The sequence below is a fragment of the Panthera pardus genome, unplaced genomic scaffold, assembly GCF_024362965.1.
Source record: "Panthera pardus isolate Hobbes unplaced genomic scaffold, ASM2436296v1 HiC_scaffold_20, whole genome shotgun sequence".
Lineage (NCBI taxonomy): Eukaryota > Metazoa > Chordata > Mammalia > Carnivora > Felidae > Panthera > Panthera pardus.
Window position 1 is genome coordinate 39,980,129 of NW_026526766.1, and position 19,497 is coordinate 39,999,625.

Genomic DNA, 19,497 nt, shown 5'->3' on the forward strand with positions numbered 1-19,497 from the left:
TGGCAGAGATTTATGGAAAAAAAAAAAAGTCTGTCTTCAAACTATTTGAAAGAGGATTGACTTTATTTTCTGGTTGCAGGGTGCAGAACCAGGGACGACGGGTAGAATGGCAACCTACTTTTAGAAAGAACTTTCCTTCAGAGTTGTCCGATAATGGCAAGAGCTGAGGGATGGCCAGAGAAAGGGATCCTTGTCCTAGGGAGGGGGTGGGATTCGGTCCTTTCCGAGGTCCCCTGCAACTGTGAGACTGGATTTCCCTGCGTGATTGTCCTCTGCCCATCTCTCTGGCCTCTTCTCACACGATTCTCCTCCCTGCCACTGACAGGCTAGTCACCCAGTCCCTCTTCCTTGCTTAAACTCACTGGGCTGCCAACCCAGAGCCTTTATATGTTTTGCCCATGACGCTCCATCTGCCATGAATGCCATCTCCCCACCTCTACCAAACTCCCTTTTGCCTGGCGAAATTCTATCCATCCTTCAGATCTCGGCCTCCCAGCCCAGCGTTATCTGCTTCCAGAGCCCTGCAATACCCTTACCGCACGCTGCACACCTGCAGGCATTTAATTGTATATTCGCAGTCATTTCATTAAAAGCCCACCTTTTACTCTAGTCTGTAGGCTTCTTGAAGATAACAACCATGATTGTTCTGCTCACTGAAGTCCCTCCAGTCCGGGTCATCTTCTCTGGCACAGAGAAGCTCAGTAAATATTAGCTGAGTGACTCACTTATCACAATGCAAACACCGGGCCGATAAGAAAAAAACTGGTGGAAGAAAGACAAAGATCTGGGGGGTGGGGGTAGGGGTGGGGGCAGGGTGAGGGGGGGGAAGCACTGCATGCTTGAACGGCTGTGGCGTTCTATTTGGTGATAGTTCACAGGCTGACCGTGGTGCAATCCCAGAGTTTCAAATTCTCAAACAAACATTTCCCCTAGACGTCGGACCGCCTGCTAACAATGGAGCAAATTCCTCCCAGCCAAAACAATAAAATGATTTCTTTCCTTATGTATTTATCATAAACGGCTATAAAAGTCTTCACTTCTGGAGGGTCGGGAAGAAATGAAGGCAGAATGATTTTTACGTCGCTCTTGCTCTCTCTGTACTAATCGCTTTGACAGTGTGGGCGCTCATGGGTCTGTTCCATGGGTCTATACCATCCTGGAGGAGGAATCAAGTGAGAAGTAGTCTGGGATGAGACACCCAAGGCCAGAGAAGTGGTGGGTTGAGATCTATTATGCTTAGGCAACGAAATCTGGAAGAGAGCTTGGTTTCCCATTTCTCTTTTCTCTGCACCTATAAACTGAGTGGCTTGACACGTTTGATTCCTTCTGGCCTTCACACCTGTGTTAGCCCTCTTCCAAGGAAGAAATACTCATTGAGCACTTATCGTACATTGTGGACCATGCTAGGTGCTTTCCAAGTGCCCTTTAGCCCTTAAGAACATTCGGTAAGTGTCCATACCCTCCTTTTTTACTGTTTGCCATTGAGAGAGTGCAAGTGGGGAACGGACAGAGACAGAGGGGACAGAGGATCCGATGTGGGGCTCAAACTCACGAACCGTGAGATCAAGGCCTGAACCGAAGTCGGATGGATGCTCAACCGACTGAGCCACCCAGGCGCCCCAAAGGTCATTCTTTTTTTTCTATTACACCACTCTGGGTTCTTCTCTTAATACTACCTTTTGGTTTCAGAACAATCACCGATGCTTATTGGATGAAATAGAATCATCCTACCGTGTTAAAACAAAGAGGAAGATTTACAGAAAACAGAATTAAAGTGTCGTTGTTGTGTGCCACGGTGTTGTCTTCCCAAGGAGGAGAATCACTTTAACAGCAAAAACAAATCCAGGCTACAAAAGGGGTTTGATAGGACACCCCTAGCAACTTTTTAAACATTGGGATAAACTCTCATCTGGCAACGACCATCCTTTCTGAAATCCTCCTAGGCTCACAATGGTTTTGGCTCATAATTTACTGAATGAGGAATGTTTGTGCTAACAGGAAATGTAGACCCTGGAATGAAAATCCCATGGCCCTCCGTGTGACCTCACGAGACAAAGTCCTGGCACATTTCTTTGAAGAAGAATTTAGGGAGCATCTGTAAGCCCTGAGCAGCTGATAACACTTGACACAATGCAGAGATGGGTTCCCGGGGATGTGGGACACCAGTAGAAGGACATGGAGTGTAGTGGGTCCTAGAGTGTTATCTGCACGGGCCTCTAAATGATAGAAAAGTTTCAAGGATAAAATCGGGAGTGAAGAGTGGCATACGGTCTTAGAAGCATTTGCGTGATGCAGAAAAGGAGTATTTTTGACATCCTAAACGCAGCCCCAGAAATAGGGAGGGGTAAGAGTGACACCAAAGGCTATCTTGCCATCTCCTTTAAACCCACCAACAAGAGGCCAAGAAGTTGTGACGAAAATATCCCAACTCTGCAAAATCCCTGTACTCTGTCCTCCAGCGAGTAGTTTCCCACCCAAACATAGTATCTTCAGACAGCTGGACGCTACATTTATCAGAAAAACACACAGATCACAGCTATATTTTCTTATCTTGATGGCCAACTTTGAGAACCCTTTGAAACGTTGCAGTTATGGCAGTAAGAGAAACTATAGTAGAGACAAAATGCAGATTTCATTAGGGAGTTGTTGTTTTGTTTTTTTTTCCCAGCCCCTCAAAGATCTCTGTTTGAGCCTCTCTCGCCTGGTAGCACAAAAGCTATTAAATCACTTGAATGAAAGGGTCAGGTTACTAGCTGTGCAAGTATGGAAGCGGGCAAGCCCTGTTCAGACCACCCAGCTCTCCAAAGGGTAGCAACACCAGATTCAGACAAGATAAGAGGCTGCTGTCCTATGTAACCTGGCCAGGGAAACAGCCTCTCTGGAGCGTTACAGGACCCCATTGTGAGGAACGGGCTGCACGCTCCGAAAAGGTAAAATTTGTCTAACACACCACACCGGCGGTCTTGGTTTCTTACGAGAGAAAGAAAACTTACAAGATATTTTTGAAGAATTTTAAGAGAAGCAGGGAGCCAAATCTTTGGGCCTATTTTCAAAGCAAATGTCATTCCTCCCTTACCTGTGTTTAGAAGGCAAAGACATATCCACCAATGTCAGAATATCAGAGCTGGGAAGATACTCAAATCCATTTAGTTCAATGCTTTCGTTATATTGATGGAGGGAGTGAAGGTTAGAGAGATTAGATGGCTCATCCAAGACTGGCTAGCAACAGCTAACACTCGAAACACCATGAGGACAAGGGCTCTGTCCATGCACTGATCTTTTTGGAGTCCCTGGAAAGTAGCAGGGCACCTGACACTAAGCAGGCACCTGCAAACATTTGGAGTGAGAGGGGAGGAAAAAAGGAGGGGATGCTGATGGCCATGTCCTATTTCCTTTTTACTACAAACATACAATGGCATAAAATGTCACTGGGGAAGAGGATGGGGCTGAGTTCTCACTTTCAGATGTTGTCAAATGAGGACTTTCGCGTGAATGAGGAATCACTTCCTGTTTCTCCCAATCCCTGTTGGTTGGTCTAATCTAAACTCAGTTTCCAGGAATTAGACTGCTCCTGACCAGTCCCAAGAAATAACCCAGCTCAGTTCAGCTTGAGTCAGCTTAGCCCATCCCCAGAAGCAGAGCATCCTGGGAGGCTGGTAAAGAATTAAGAAGAGGGGCACCTGGGTGGCCCAGTCTGACCTTGGCTCAGGTCATGATCAGGTTTGTGGGTTCGAGCCCATGTTGGGCTCTCTGCTGTCAGCACAAAGCCCGCTTCAGATCTACGGTCTCCCTGTCTCTCTGCCCTTCCCCTTCTCACATGTGGATTCTCCCTCTCTCTAAAAAATAAATAAACATTAAAAAAAAAAAGAAGAAGAAGAATTAAAAAACAGCACTGGGTTGAAAGTTTCTAAGACAAACACTGTTTGGCCATGTGGGGTCAGGTCACACCACACATCCCAACACATGGAGGTGGGGAACATGGCATGTAGGCGCCTTTGCCCAACTCCCTTCCTCACTCACGGGAACGGAAAGGCAAGGATGGAAAGAGGAGCAAGGAAACAAAGATAAGGGTGGTGGGAAGGCTGGTTAAAAGCCCTGGTTTACCGGCCAAGCATGCAAAGCCATGTTGCATATAGCTTACATTCAACATCAGCTGAAACTCAAGTTTAGTATTTAGCTATGAGGTTTAATATTAACTAAGTACGTGGCAAGAATTTAATTGCCAAGGACAACACAGACCAGCGCTTCTCCAAGTATGATCTCACCTACTGCAGAATCACCCAGGTGAATTCCCAGCCCCTCCCCAGGCCGAAAATCCTCTGGGGGCGTGGCCCAGGCACCTGCCTTTCAGCAAGCACCCAAGTGGCACTCTGAGCTCTGAGAATCCCTGGCGGAGAGAAAGAGCAAAGGTGGTTAACATTTTCCTAGAATCGGACTGAAGGTGCGTTTATCAAGTATAGGCAGGGGACTGGGAAGCAATTCTTCAAGCTTTAACTAAAGCTAGGAATGGTGGTGTCAGTTTTCCAGAGCAGAAACCTGAGGCGCATTTGGGTCACTAGGTCTGGTCTTTGAAGCAGCCCTGAAGAGGTTAATCTCTCCAGCAAGATTCCCAGGCCATAAACTCCAACCAGCCCCGGAAATGCTCTTTTGAAGCTTTGTAATTCACACCAGGCAACAAGACTGAGCACAAGAGTTTAAAAAAAAAAAAAAAGAAAAGAAAAAAAAAAAGCAGAAAGGAAAATTAAGTGCCTGGGAAGTTATTTCTGTGACCCAGATGAAAACTACAAGAAGCTATTCACTATAGCACGAAAGTCTCTGGACCAAATCTGGGTAATGAGCAGAAAGAACTTAAAAATCAGTCCAAAACTTCGGAACAATATGATTTCTTTGCCTCTCCAACACTCCCTCTCATCCTCATAAAAATAGAAACCATGCTTTTAAAAATATATATGCAACTATAACTAAACTAAAGCAAGGTATCCAAAAATCATCTCATGCAAATTTCTATCTCTTTATACTGTGAGGATATTATCTGCAGTGTTAATTTTTTCATCATTTCCCTTTGCCATTTCATTTAGCTGAGAAGAAACATTCTGATGGGGGGGGTGGGGCTGGATTACAAAATTTAAAATGGTGATTTCATTGGTGAGTGCCATTGGGATGGATTCAGAAGAGAGTTATAAACCATGTTACATAATAGAGTCCCATCTTGAGCATATGGCTTTGTAACAGTGCGAACTGCCACCTTCTGAGTTTCCATGAGAATTAAACTTTTGCAAGCCGACTCTGCATACTTCTCGCATGGTTACTGGAAGGGATTGCCACCACGCAAACAACCTCTGGGGCATTCTGCTACCAGAACATTCACAGTCAGGCTGAGAGGAAGTACATAAAGCAGATACTTACAGGTAGTGGTTTTCCTTTCCAAGCTAAAAAGCTAGAAACCCTCCAACCCGAACCCCGGCGGGCGGTAAGAGTCACTGACCTGGTAATCTCTGGTTTAAAGGGTTTTGGGGGGGGGGGGGGGCGCGGAGGACAACAACCCAGGAAAGGAAAGAGCTGAAATTCCAGTCTTTCAGGTCAGCTGAGTTTGAGCTTTCTTTGTGCTAAAAATCCATGAACCCACCCCACAGGAAAATAGAGACTTGAAGTTCACATACTCACTCCACCGTCCTTGCTGGTCCTCTCCAAGGCTGCTGCTGCTGCTGCTGCTGCTGCTACGGAAACTTCCCGACTGCCCAGCCTCAGGACTCCCCCTGCGAAGGGCATGATAAAGGATGCCTGCGGTGCCTGCGGGGAGCCCGACCTCCCTGGCGGAGAGCCACGGCTCTCCAGTCCCTTCTGCTGGTCGGGGCCCCGCGGGGACAAAACTGCGCTTTTGTGAATCAGGTCGCTTGCTCCTCTGCCTACCCTCTCCCCAGCGTCCCCTTCCACTATTAGTTCTGTACTAACTGCTCCGCCACTGGCTGAGCCCAAGCCGCCTCTCCCGCCCGCAGCACACAGGCACACCCGCTCACACACATGCAGCACACGCACGGACACACACACACACACACACACACACATACGACATGTACCCCGTTGCCCAAAACACACCTCACTCGGGCGCACCCAGGCTGCCCACACACATCCCCACACACCGACACATTCACGTCCATGCACACATATTCACACGCCCTCACACACGTGTGTGTGCCTACTTACACATGTCACACACACACACATGCTAAGACCCACCCCCACGCATATTGACACACGCACACATGCTAACACCCACCACCTGCAAACTCCTACACTTTTCTCCCCGGCCCTTCAAACTCTTCAGACACTTTTTGTGTTTTCCTGAACCCCTTTTCTTCAAACAAATCCTTCGGAAAGGTTTTTATTCAAAGTCAGACAAGATGCTCAGCATTCAGAAAGGAGGAGGCAGGGGAACAGGGCGGGGGGGGGGGGGGGGGGGGGGGGGGGGAGGGGGGGGTTAACTTTTGCCACAGCCTTTAAAGAAAAAGAGGAGCTTCAGTTTTGAAGCACCACCTTAGTTCATCAGCCTACAAGGCTTTTCACGTGTTTGATTCTTTTTCAAGATTCACCAAAATTCCATTAACCTCATCTCATTTACGGAGAGTTCATGACCCCACCGATTCAGCTGGATCCCAGGTCAAGAAATGTCCCTCAGAAATTCATTTCATTAAAGCTGCCAGGGTTCAGTGGGTGGGTGGAAATTTGTTCCCTAACAACTGCATAATAAAGTGCGTTCCTGTATTTCATCTCCACCAGAAAAAAAAAAGTAATGGCATACCATCTGTCCTAACTTCTAAATTGACCATAAATAGAGACGTTGAAGTAGTATCTCACTTTGGGGGTAATGTTTATATTGAGGCATGTCTGGATATTCTAAACTTTAGCCAAAAGCACATGGCCCTATAAATCCAGTCCAACCTAGATTGTGGTTCCCCTTAACAAGGTCACCACACCGTGCCTCCTTCCTTGGGAACAATAAGAAGAGAGAAGGAAATTGAAAAGGAAGGACAGAAAACTACACGAGGAAGGAAAGAGTGGAAGGAAAAAATGCAAAAGACGGAAAAACAATTCTTTTCTTTTACATAGACTTTATGGATACATATACACTTATGTGAAGTCACTAGAAATCGAAAATCTTCAAAAATCTCTTGATTCATCCCATTTGCTCTGATAATAAATGGGTGAAGCTTCTTGAAGAAACACTAAACTCTATATAAGTAAACAAACAGTGTTTGCTAAACACCATCAGTAAACAAAATATAGTGACAATGTATGACTCGTGTACTAATCCTGAAAGGGCAAGATAAAATGCCTTATTAATGATGACGGTTAGGAAACACGGTGTGATAGACAATTTGGTTCTCAGATTGAATTTAAAAATGTACCAGCTTGTGAATATCTTAACTGCAAAGAAATGAAGATGATCCTAAACACTATTAATTGAGACACGAAATCCATTTGGTAAAGGAATGGCAGTAGGTAGTTGCGTGCATACGCTTCTCCTAATGTCTGGGCTAAATAAAGTTTACGGATTAGTCTAGAAACAGAAATCAATGCTTTACATCACTCCGATGAGGAGAAAATACCTGCAGCATTCTAAGCAAAAACTAACAAGCAAACTTAGATGGAAACGCATTTCAAAATGTCTGCAGGAAATGCGATTTTCTTTAGGTTTAAGTAGTATACGTATGATGCTTGGCCTAACTTTATGCTGAACTTCTAGAATAGACAGAGATAGAGTTAGGCTAGCCAAAATATCTTGAAATCTGAAGTGCCTGCTTATACATATAAGTCACTCTTTCTCTCAAATCTCCCACAAATGGATAGGGGCTGTTAAAATAATACCATTATCAACTTTAATGAAGTACTCTTCAAACGTGTTGAAGCGCAAAGCCAAAGGTTTAAAAAGAACAGGCAAAGGAACAACAAAGAACTCTTCTCCTAAAAGCATGTGCTGTTGTGCTGAAACAAAATGCATTTTAAAGAATTCATTCTATTTCTAACCTTAGGGCTGGAGTGACGTGAAAAACATAAAGTGCCTTGGAGATTAGCTCGTGTTGGAGACTAGCACACCCTTTTGGACTGTACCATGTATAATTTTGGCTGAACTGTTTAGAATATAGCATTCTCTGAGAAGAATGCAAACATCCGCACCAACAACTTACATAAGAGAATTAGGAGTCTGGCTATTAAACATTGCCCGACGGCACCAAGCACCTTGCCTGGGACAATGGTTTTCCCCTGAGTCTATAAAACTCACTGACCATGGGGAGCAGAGCTGCAACGAGACTTTTAGTCCAGGGGTGGAAGGGTCACGCTTTAAACAGATCAACCTAAAACCAAAAACGTAAACAAAATCAAAGCAAAATAAAATACCCTGTACAGCAGGAGAGAACAGAAACACCACCCAGCAAGGATGTTTGAGGCAGCAGCTTGCTGAGCTCAGGGTTCAAAACTGAAAAGGGGAATGAAATAACCCCTCAGCGAGGCAAGAAGAGCAGGAGAGCCGCGAAATCAGAAAAGCGTAGACTGATATCATTCTTAAATATAAGTGCCTGGGGCACCTGGGTGGCTCAGTCGGTTAAGCAGCTGACTTCAGCTCAGGCCATGATCTCGCGGTCTGGGAGTTCAAGCCCCACATCAGGCTCTGTGCTGACAGTTCAGAGCCGGGAGCCTGCTTCCGATTCTGTGTGTCCCTCCCCCGCTCACGCTCTGTCTCTCTTTCCCTCTCTCAAAAATAAATATTTAAAAGAGTAAGTACAAAATCCTAAATAACATATTTTACGAATTTAGCCTAGCTATGTATTTTGAAAGATATTATAACCAATATGGTTCCTTTCAGCATTGCAAGGATGGTTCAAAATGAACACATCTAGTAGTTTAATAACATTAAAGGAACCAAAAAGACCACACTATTGTCTTAATAAATGCGGAAGAGTGGAACTCGGTAAAATTCAACACTCATTCACTAAAAAACAAACAACCAAAGCCATAATTAGCCAACTAGGAATAGAATGGAAGTCTTTTCACATGATCAAAGACATCTACAGAAATCTTATGCCTCGTGGTAAAAATTTTGCAACCACTAGAGAAGGAGCAGGACAAAAATGCCTGCTACATTCCCCACCATCCAACACTGGGTAGGAAATCCTAACCAATACAGTAAGTCAAGAATGAAAAATAAGGCATGAGGATTGGCAAGAAAGAAAATAACCGTATTATTTGTCAAAGATATGAGTCTCCTTATAAAATATCTATTAAAGATCTTCTGAATGAGGGTGCTGGAAGAGGGTGACCCCAAGGGGAGAGACACTGAAGGGACAGACTTTCCAGAGCACATACTAAGTAATCCACGTGTTAACAAAGGAATCCTTCTCCCAGCACTTTATTTTATGTCTGGAGCCCACAGTCCCACTGGAGATCTGAAAGAATTAATGATCTCGGTCCTTTCATTTTATGAACGCCGGTACTCAAACCACATGCTTTACTGAGTCCATCACATTTGCCCACCAAATTCCTGCAGGAAATCAGAATAAACTGACTCATTCCATTCTACTGTGGCCTCACAACTGAAAATCAAATAGGCAATGCATTTTTCTCGTTAATAATTAACTTGAACACGGCTTCAAATGCTAGCATTAAAGTCAACCGAGATTAGGATTTTCCCACACACGTTAAAAACATGAAAAGATCATCAGGAATCCTTGTTATGTCCAACTTTTATAGGAAAATGGAAAATGCACCAAAGGCAACATAAGCAATTTAATTTTAAGATGTGTTGCTTTTCAGCTATCTTTGTGAGATTTGGGAGTGATTTGGTCCTTCAGAGCTTAGCACCAGGAACAATCTTCTCTTTCCAAGCATAACATAAGGAGTTGGGAGTCTTCTCTTATTGACTCTGAAAAAAAACCTCCTAATTCCAGCTCTCTCAAAAGATGATGAATTTTGCATCATAAAGAATCAAAATAAAGAGAGTTGTTACATTAAAGCAAAGCAAAACAAAACAAAACAAAACAAAACAAAACAAAACAAAACTCACAGCAACCTAGCCCAAGTCAGAATACTGTCTGCTCTGAAAGTAGCAACAAACCCACAGGCAAAAGATGCTTCTCACATCGTAGAAGTAAATGGCGCAAATCTAACAAAATCCCAGACTTTTTAGAAAGATGAGGCTGAAGTCACACACTGAATGTGTCTCAGATGAATCAGAATGAGCTGATCGATTAAATTATCTGCACCAAGGATTACTGAACCTTAGTATAAGCTAGGTTCTGTGCAGATCATGGGGGGGACAGAGATGGGTAAGACCTAGTGCCTGCTCTCAAAAATCTTACAATGCAATATAGGGAAATACTGTATAATGGGATGTGATTAAAGACAGCTAACAATTATTGAACATGTACCCCCTTCTGTACATGTTTACATATAGGCAGTTATTAACTCATTTAATCCTGACAACTCTCATACCTTGAGTGGATCCAGGGGCTCAAACTATATATCAGTTCTGTCTCCTTCCGTTGACCAGCTCTGGTTTGCTTCACTCTGTATATTAACCTTATTTTCTCCTGGTTCATACAAGCTTTTTCTTTTTCTATTTATTTATTTGTTTTAGCTGAAGCAGAGTGGACATGTAATATTAGTTTCAGGTGTACAAGACAGTGATTCAACATTTATGTACATATTATGAAATGCTCACCCTGATCCGTGTAGTTGGGCAGGCTTTTTCATGAGAAAGAAGACAGCCAGCGGCCCAGGCCTGCATTCCTACGGCTTGGAATCCAAAAGGAAGAGAGTAATTTTCCATATCAGTTTTAGCAGAAAAATCCGAGGGCGACTGGGGAAGAAGTGGGAGTTTTAGATGTTGACACATCGGGACAATGTGGAGTGAGGGGACATTTTTCCAAATGGGAACACGGGGAGAGGATGGAGAAGCAGCTGGGCAGGACAGGCAGGCACCATGAGAGAGGTCTAGTTCGATCTTTGAAGCAGTAGGGAGCCCCTGGAAGTTGTTTTTTAATTGAATATATTTGCCATGAAACACTGTGTAAATTTAAGGTGCACAGCATGTTGATTTGATGCATTTATATACTGCAATATGATTGCCATTGTAGTGACAATTAACACCTCCACCATGTTACATAATTATCCTTCCTTTTGGAGGTTTGGAATAATTAAGCTCTGGTCTCTTAGCAAGTTCGATGATTATAATAGAATATTGTCTATAACTGCTCTAAGACCTCTGGGGCTTAAAAAAGAGGTGAGATATCAAGCCAGGAAAAGACACGGAGGCAATTTAAGTACATATTACTAAGCCAAAGAAGCCATTCTGAGAAGGCTACATACTATACTAATACAAGCTATATGACATTCTAGAAATATAAAGACAGTAAAAGATCAGAAGTTGGGGGTAGGGAGAAATGAATAGATGTAGCACAGAGAATTTTTAGAGCATTAAAACCACACTGTATGAAACTTTAATGGTAAATACATATCTTTATAAATTTGTCCAATACTCAGAATGTACAACTCTAAAACTAAAATTTAATATAGACCATAGACTCTGGTGATACTGATGTGCCAATATAGGTTCATCAGTTTTAACAAATGCAACACTCTGGTGGGAGATACTGTTAATGGGGAGGCTATACCTATATGGAGGTAGGGGGTATGAGGGAAATCTCTGTATCCTTCCATTCAATTTTACTGTGAACCTAAAAAATAAAGTCTAATAAATGGGTTTTTTTTTTTAACTCAAAAGTTAAAAAAAAAAAAAAAGCAATGGTGCCTCTGATCACAATCCTCAGAGAATCTCTCAAGGAGGAAAGACAGTCATTAAGAATTGCACATGGGGAAACTGAGACCCTTATGCACTGTCAGTGGGAATCAGAAAACGGTGCAGCCACTATAGAAAACAGTATGGAATTTCCTCATGAAAACTAAACATAGTATTAACATACGATCCAGGAATCCCACTTCAAGGCATATATATCCAAAAGAATTGAAAGCAGGGTCTTGAAACTATATCTGCACACGCATATTTCCTATCACAGTTCCCAGAAGGTGGAAACGGCCAAAATGTTCAACAACAGATGAATGAGTAAACAAAATGCGCTGTATGCATTCAATGGACTATTATTCAGCCTTAAAAAGGAAGGAAATCCCGTCACAGGCTACAACATAAATGAAATTGAGGATGTTATGCTAAGTTAAATAGGCCAGTCACAAAAAGACAAATACTGTATCATTCTACTTATATGAGGTTAACCAAAGAAGTCACATTCATAAAAGCACATAGTAGAAAAGTAGTTGCCAAGGACTGGAGGAAGGAGGAAGAGACGAGTTGCTATCTAATGGGGAAAGAGATTCTCATATGTAAGAGGAAAAAGTTCTGAAGATCTGTTTCACAACAATGTGGATATATTTAGCACTACTGAACTGTATACTCAAAAATGACTTAAGATGATTTTTTAAAAAAAGAATAACTCTTCACAGATTGAAAAAAAAAGAAAAAACCTACTGGTGGCTCAGTTAGTTAAGCATCCGATTTCAGCTCAGGTCATGATCTCATGGCTTGTGGGTTTGAGCCCCACATTGAGCTCTGTGCTGACACCTCAGAGCTTGGATACTGTTCCGGATTCTGTGTCTCCTTCTCTCTGCCACTCCCCAGCTCATGCTCTGTCTCTCTGAAAAATAAATGAAACATTAAAATAAATAAAAACAAAAATCCACTAGGAACTCTTAACCCACAAGCCTAAAATCACTAAGGATCTGGCATAATTTGAAGAATGGTTAATCATGCAATGACCATTCTTTATTATTGTTTAGGGGGAAAAAACCTCACATCTTTACTGACAAGTTCAATTACAGGTTCCCAACCTGCTTACAATCAACTCACCCAACCAAATCGTTTGAGATGGGGGCAAAGGATATAATGAAAAGTTGTTTTTCTTATAGTTTCCTTTGGTTCAAAGTTTCAAATTATCTCTCACTACTTCTGAATCTTAGAACTAAGAGCACTTATTTAAAATTTTTCTAAAATTAATTGTTTTCTCAATAATTGGAAACACTGCCCCATGTCTAGGAATCTTTTGGAGGTCTTCTCTGAAATAAGGTCAACACACTCCTCAAACATTTCGTACATAAAGTAGTCACTTGATAGCCTGTAATATTTAAGAGCAAATGTGATATTCAAGCACACAAAATAAACTTGGCTTTATGTAAGTCACAAAAAAATTATAAGTTAGCTTTTCTGGGGCACCAGGGTGGCTCATAGGATCGAGCACGGCACCAGGCTCTGCACTGACAGTGTGGAGCCTGCTAGGGATTTTCTGTTTCTCTCTCTCTCTCTCTCTCTCTCTCTCTCTCTCTCTCTCTCTCATAAATAAACAAACAAACACACAAACATACATTGAAAAAAAATTACAAGTTAGCTTTTCTACCAACAATTTCTCTGGTTCCTTAGCTATGAGCACTTGCCCCTATGCATTTTCTTTCACCTTCTTGACTAAATTTTCCATACCATGTGGGAATGAGGTAAGACTACACAATTTCAGAAAGCCCTTCCAGGATATCCAACATAAATTACACACATCAAGCCTCGTTCACAAGAGGCTACAAGTATTTCGGCATGGTCTTTCCTTAGTTGAATCCCTGCACTGTACAATTCTCTGGCTTGCAGAGCATATGTAATACACATTGCTTTTGATATTGTCTACTTTTAAGGCCGATAATTCAAAGGGATTATATAAATTATGTAGCTTCGATTATATGAAATTTATCACTGTATCTTGTCCCAGTAAGCATGTACGAAATGGCATTGATGACAATGATGACTTGGGAACATGCTCCAAAACAATGTCACAGAAGGGTTGGACCCTCTCTCCTCACATTAACAAAAACGTAGTTAGGAAACCAACAGATTCTGGGCGCCATGTTGGAAGTCCATTGTAGGCTTAATGGAGGTGGCTGAGCAGAAAGCAGAGACGCAGTTACAAAGATATCTGAGTGGAAGGATCACCTTGTGCTACCCTGTTTTGCTTTTTTTCTCTAGCATGAGGTCAGTTCATTCATTCATTCAACACTTACTAAGCACTTACATATATTGGGCATTAGCTCAGTGCTGGAAGTATAACAATGAGTATAACACATGTAAAGAATTATGAAGAGTCTGGGATACTATCCTCCTTGACAACTAACAAGTTAGCCTACCACAATTTCATGGATATTGGTAGAAGTCAGAACACTCATGGGTCTGAGACAAAGGACAGTTTATTACTCGTAGCAATAGCTATAGCCAGTGTATGAACATTTTTACTGCTTCCCTGAAACTCAGCTCCCACAAGACGATGTAAAGAAGGTCATATAGGTACTTGCATCTGTAGTGATCTACATTATAAAAGAGGAACCTTCAGTTTAGGGAACCTGAATATTTTATTATGGGCAGTAAACCTGCCTGCCCTTTGTCCTGGAAGAAGACAATATCTTTATTGTACTGGACAAAAAAACAATTCTACCTTCTGCTCTGGAAGGAGATGCTATGTCTACCTTGCAAGCTATTTGCTCAAACAACCTTGAAAGGGTAGTACAAAATAAAGACACTCAATACCTTTGCTCATGAGACATGCAGAAACACAAGACACTCATGGAGAAGTCTCTCCCCCAAAATACAGTCCTTACTCTCAAGAAGCTTAGAATCTAAAAGAGGGACTACAAATGTAAAAATAATAATAATTATTAAAAGATGGCAGGTAAAACGATAGTATGCGTATCCAAGACACTACAGGAGAATCAAGGACGTGCTCTGAACCAGGATGTGCATGAAGAACATTCAGAAAAGCATTCTCAGAGGACCTCATTCCAGGGGTGACTCTAAAAGGATGAAAAGGAAAAGGCAGATATAGAAAGAGGTAGCGAGCATTTTAACAAGAAGTCTCTGCAAGACCAAAGGCATGGAGATGAGAGTCATTTGCTGCAAGTAGAAAACTACACAAAGTTGGGTGTCACTGGCAGCTTAAGCATGAGGCCAAGGGTAATTGGAGCTCAAGCCGAGGTAGGAAGCAATGCTTACAGTTCCGAGAGTCTTTAATGTCTTGCCAAGGAGCATGGGTTTTGTGCTGTAGGCATTGGAAAGCCACTGGACGGTTTAAACAAATCTTGGATTTGCATTCAATTGATCACTCCAAACCGGAAGGAGTCCTTGTCTCTGGCTCATTGTTGTGATTTTGGTATGATATGGCAGGCCCTCAGTAGTCCCCTCCAATCCCTGATCACATACTACAAACACCCAGTATGTGTGGCCGCCATCAACCGCCCTTGGGAATGTTTCTTTGATAATCCAAGGGGGGGCTGCCCGCTCTTCTCAGTCCTGGTAAATGTGCTGTCACTCTCACATTCTGCCCCAGGCTCCAGCAGGCACCCTTTTTGTTTCTTGCAGCCTACTTATCAGCCTCTGAGTACTTTTATCTTGTTCCCTTGGGTTTTAGCAGTCAGTGATAAAGGCATCCAGTTCAGTATTCTCCTATCCTCTAATATCCTCCTCTGACAAATGTTATCACTGAAAAATGACAGAGAATTTCCTGACATCTTCTGTGTCTCTTACTGTGGTCCCTCCAGAGCATTTTAGCATCAGTGTTGTTGATGGAGGCACTGGATGCCTGGGACAAGTACTAACAATAGTTTCTAATCATGGATGAAAAATAAGTTTTTATCATTTATTTGTATGATAAAATTTTTAATCACTTATTTATGAGGGATGGGAATGCATGTCTTTTTAGAATTCTTGGACTTTGAGGTGGTGGGACATTTAAGCTACACAACATCCGGAAATTGTTTGAACCTAAAACACACTCTTGATACTTTATCATCTTCAAATGCTACAAATGACACCTAGGGCTGCACAATGATGATTACCAGGGATCAAAAAGATCTGAGTGGATCCCAGAAACTCCATCTCAGAAAACCTCAAAACCTAAATTTATTATTTTTTTGTTTTGATTTATTTATTTTGAGAAAGAGAGAGACAGGAGGAGGGGCAGAGAGAGGGGGGTACAGAGGATCTGAAGTTTACTCTGTACTGACAGCAGAGAGCCTGACAGGGGCTCGAACTCACCAACCGTGAGATCACGACCTGAGTGGAGGAAGTCGGACGCTTAACCGAATGAGCCAGCAAAGCGCCCCAAAACCTAAATTTATTAAGGCACTCTTTTCATGAAACGTCTGACCAGCCACACATCAGCAAAACCAGTGCTCATTGCCATAGTGAATGGAGTAGGAATTTATCAGCTATCTGGCCCATGCCCTTCCACTGATCTGTTATCTGGCTCAACTTCTCCAAAAGCACCTTAGAACCAAGGGGTATTTGTCAAGTGTTTTCATCTTATTAAACAGTGACATCTCCAGAATTGATTCTTCACCCCTTTTTTTTAAGTTTGTTTATTTATATTAAGAGAAAGAGAATGCATGTGCACACAAGCAGGGGAGAGCCAGGGAGAAAGGGAGAGAGAGAATCCTGATGTGGGGCCTGAGCCCACAAACCATGAGATCCTGACCTGAGCCAAAACCAAGAGTCGAACACTTAACCAACTGAGACACCCAGGCATCCCGTTCTTCACCATCTTTAATAGAAAGTGTATTGTATCAAGTGTATTATAACCTGGGTTCTTATAGTGACACTTACTTAGGATTTTAAATGCATAAACAGCAGCATCCAATGGGCATCACTTTTAACTTAGCACGTGAAGAGAAAAAAAGATGTGAATGTTCTAACTTACCCCAATGTGGCTGACTTCAGATAAGCATTAAGTATTCTAAGTGAATATTGCAAATAATACACACAATATAATGTTCTAAAGGCTTCTTCCGGTTCCAAAGCTATATCATAGACATTAACTTGTTTGATCATGTCAAACACTGTAGTTTTGACATTATTCTGTCCATCTCACAGACAGAAAAAGCAATGACTTTCAGCTATGCTTCTGTAGCAAGAGGCTATCTCTGAGGCTTCTAGTCACAGAGTGTATTCACAGAGTTTCAAGGGATGACAGAAATGAACTGGTGGTGGTATTCATTTTACAGAAGAGAATTTCAAAACCCAGGGATACGCCCAAGTTTCCAGAACTAATGGTGGAAATGAAAGAACAACAGAGTAGCTTAGCCATGTACCGAGTTACTGATAGCAGGACAACTTTGGCATTTATGAGTATTGTGACCTTGGAGAAGTGGCCTCATCTTTTAGAACGTCAATTACCTGGTGTACAAAATGAGGATGAACCCTTTAGACACCTCCAGGAGTTGACATGAATGGTGAACGGAACAATGTGCTCAAAAAGTCCTCTGTAACCTCTGAAGTGACGAGCGAATGCCATCAGATTAGCTAATGCATGTAAAGCACTCACATGCTAAGTACAGCAGAAGAAATCTGCCATAAATGTTAACTATCAATATTAATCCTATCATCTATGTAGAAAACAAGACACTTAAAAAAAGGAGGGTAGTAAATTTTCCTCCACAAGGCAGATTCACAATGTTTTCTAGAAAAAGTACTTGCTTTAGAATATCTTAAAAACATATTTTGAGGTAAAATATGTACACAGTAAAGAGCATAAAGTACATAAATCTTCCATGTAGAGCTTGATGAATTTACACTCGTATACAGTCGCGTAACTACCACTCAGATCAAGGTGTAAAACATTTTCAGCGTCCCAAAGTTCCCTCATTTCCCTGCCAGGACAACACCCTCCTCAGCCACTCAGCAATGACCCCGATTCTGGCCTCCACACTATAGATGGGTTTTGCTTGCTCTTGTATACGTGGAATCGTATAGTACACGTTATCTTGTATCTGGCTTATCTCCCTCAACGTAAGTTCTGTGATATTTATTCATGTTTTTCATGCACCAACAATTTCTCTTTTTTCATTACTGTGAAATAGAATACTGTGTGAATAATCAGTTATCTATTTGTCTATTTCTCTGTTGATGGACATGTGAGTTGTTTCCAGGTTGGGGCCATTATGAATAAAGTTGCTTTGAACGTTCCGATACACGTCTTTAGGTGCACCCATAGACTAATTTCTCTTGGGTGTATTTCAAGTGTGAGATTGCTGTGTCATAAAGAAGTGTATATTTTAGCTACACCATTTTGAAGCGAGATTCCAAATACTAACAGTAACTTCCAAGTCCGGCCAAACCTAGCCTGCTCTAATTCTGCACATTCATTACAATGCCATTCACATGATAAAGAATTATTTAGCGTCTGCAATGTATCAGGAATACAGTAACAAACAAGGCAGATGCGAACCCTGCCTTCATGAAACTGACCTTCTGGTGGCTGGCAGACAAGGAAATAGAAATTAGAGCATGATAAGTATTATGAAGGAGACATTCAGGTCCCTATGGGAGCATATAACCAGGGGTCGAAAATGAGTTGTGATAAAAGCCTTACTAAGGAGTCAAAAGATTGGGTTCTGTTTGCAATTTTCCCATCAGGCAACTGTATGACCTAAGACAAATTTCTTACCTTCCTGGGTCTCCCCTGCAATAATAATACCATTTTCCACTTGTGTCAAACTAAATTGTTCCTCTTAAGTTGTCTAAAGAAATAAGTTTGTAATCTAGGCACCCCTCATACAAACAAGCCAGTAGAGAAGCAAGTCAGAGGAGGAGCCCTGTTTCTTTTTTGACTATAAAAAGATACATTAATTCCTTCCTATACAAGGGAAGTACAGAAAACTCAGTTCCCCTGAAAACAAATGAGGATGTTACGCTGTAATAATTGTTAAGTGTTTGTTAGCTAACACTATGGGGGTAATCATGTCACAATACATATCAAATCAACAGGTTGTACACCTTAAACTCACACAACGTTGTATCTCAATTATAGCACATTTTTTTCAAAAAGAATGATTGTTAAGTTCATGGGAGATTATCGTTAACTCATCAAGTCTTTAAACAATAGCCTAGATTTTTATGATTGCTAAATCAGATTCAGTTGTCATTCTGATAGGATGTACCTCATCCTATCAGGTACAGGGTAGGATCACAACACAGGATACAGTGTATGTTTTCAGTAATAAGCTAGCAGTCCTCAAAGTAATCAGGAATACCTGGGGGCCCCAAGACCATTTCAGGGGCTCCAGGAGGTCAAAATTATTTTTATAATAATATTAACATTTTTTCTCTTATTTATTCATATCCTCTCCTGAGTATAGAAGGTAGTCTTTCAGAGGCTGCATGATGTGTGGTATTTCAAGAGACTGAATGCAGAAGCAGATGTGAAAATCCAGCTGTTTTCCATTTAGTCAGACATTAAAGAGATCTGCAAAAATGTAAAACAACACCACTTTTAAAATTATTTTTTGTTTTCAAAACAATGGTTATTTTTCATCAACATATTTATTTTAACATGTATAAATGTATTGTTGCTCCTTTGAAATAAATTAATAAATATTTTAACATTTCTTGGTTTCAATTTCCAATAC

General features: G+C 41.7%; 1 protein-coding gene across 18 annotated transcripts in view; it reads right to left on the reverse strand.

The window, feature by feature from the left end:
• Nucleotides 1-19,497, reverse strand: part of FREM1 (FRAS1 related extracellular matrix 1) — a 199,704-nt gene that overhangs the window by 160,563 nt on the left and 19,644 nt on the right. For 4 of the 18 annotated variants that reach the window (XM_053907949.1, XM_053907947.1, XM_053907943.1 and 1 more), the window contains exon 1: nucleotides 5,661-6,024. The exons of 1 other annotated variant lie outside the window; for it this stretch is intronic. The gene's annotated coding sequence lies outside the window, so the exon portion shown is untranslated. Of the gene's footprint in view, nucleotides 1-3,076; nucleotides 3,624-5,406; nucleotides 5,623-5,660; nucleotides 6,036-19,497 lie in introns of those variants that run through there. 13 more of the 18 variants (XM_053907951.1, XM_053907952.1, XM_053907954.1 and 10 more) reach the window with 9 other exon arrangements.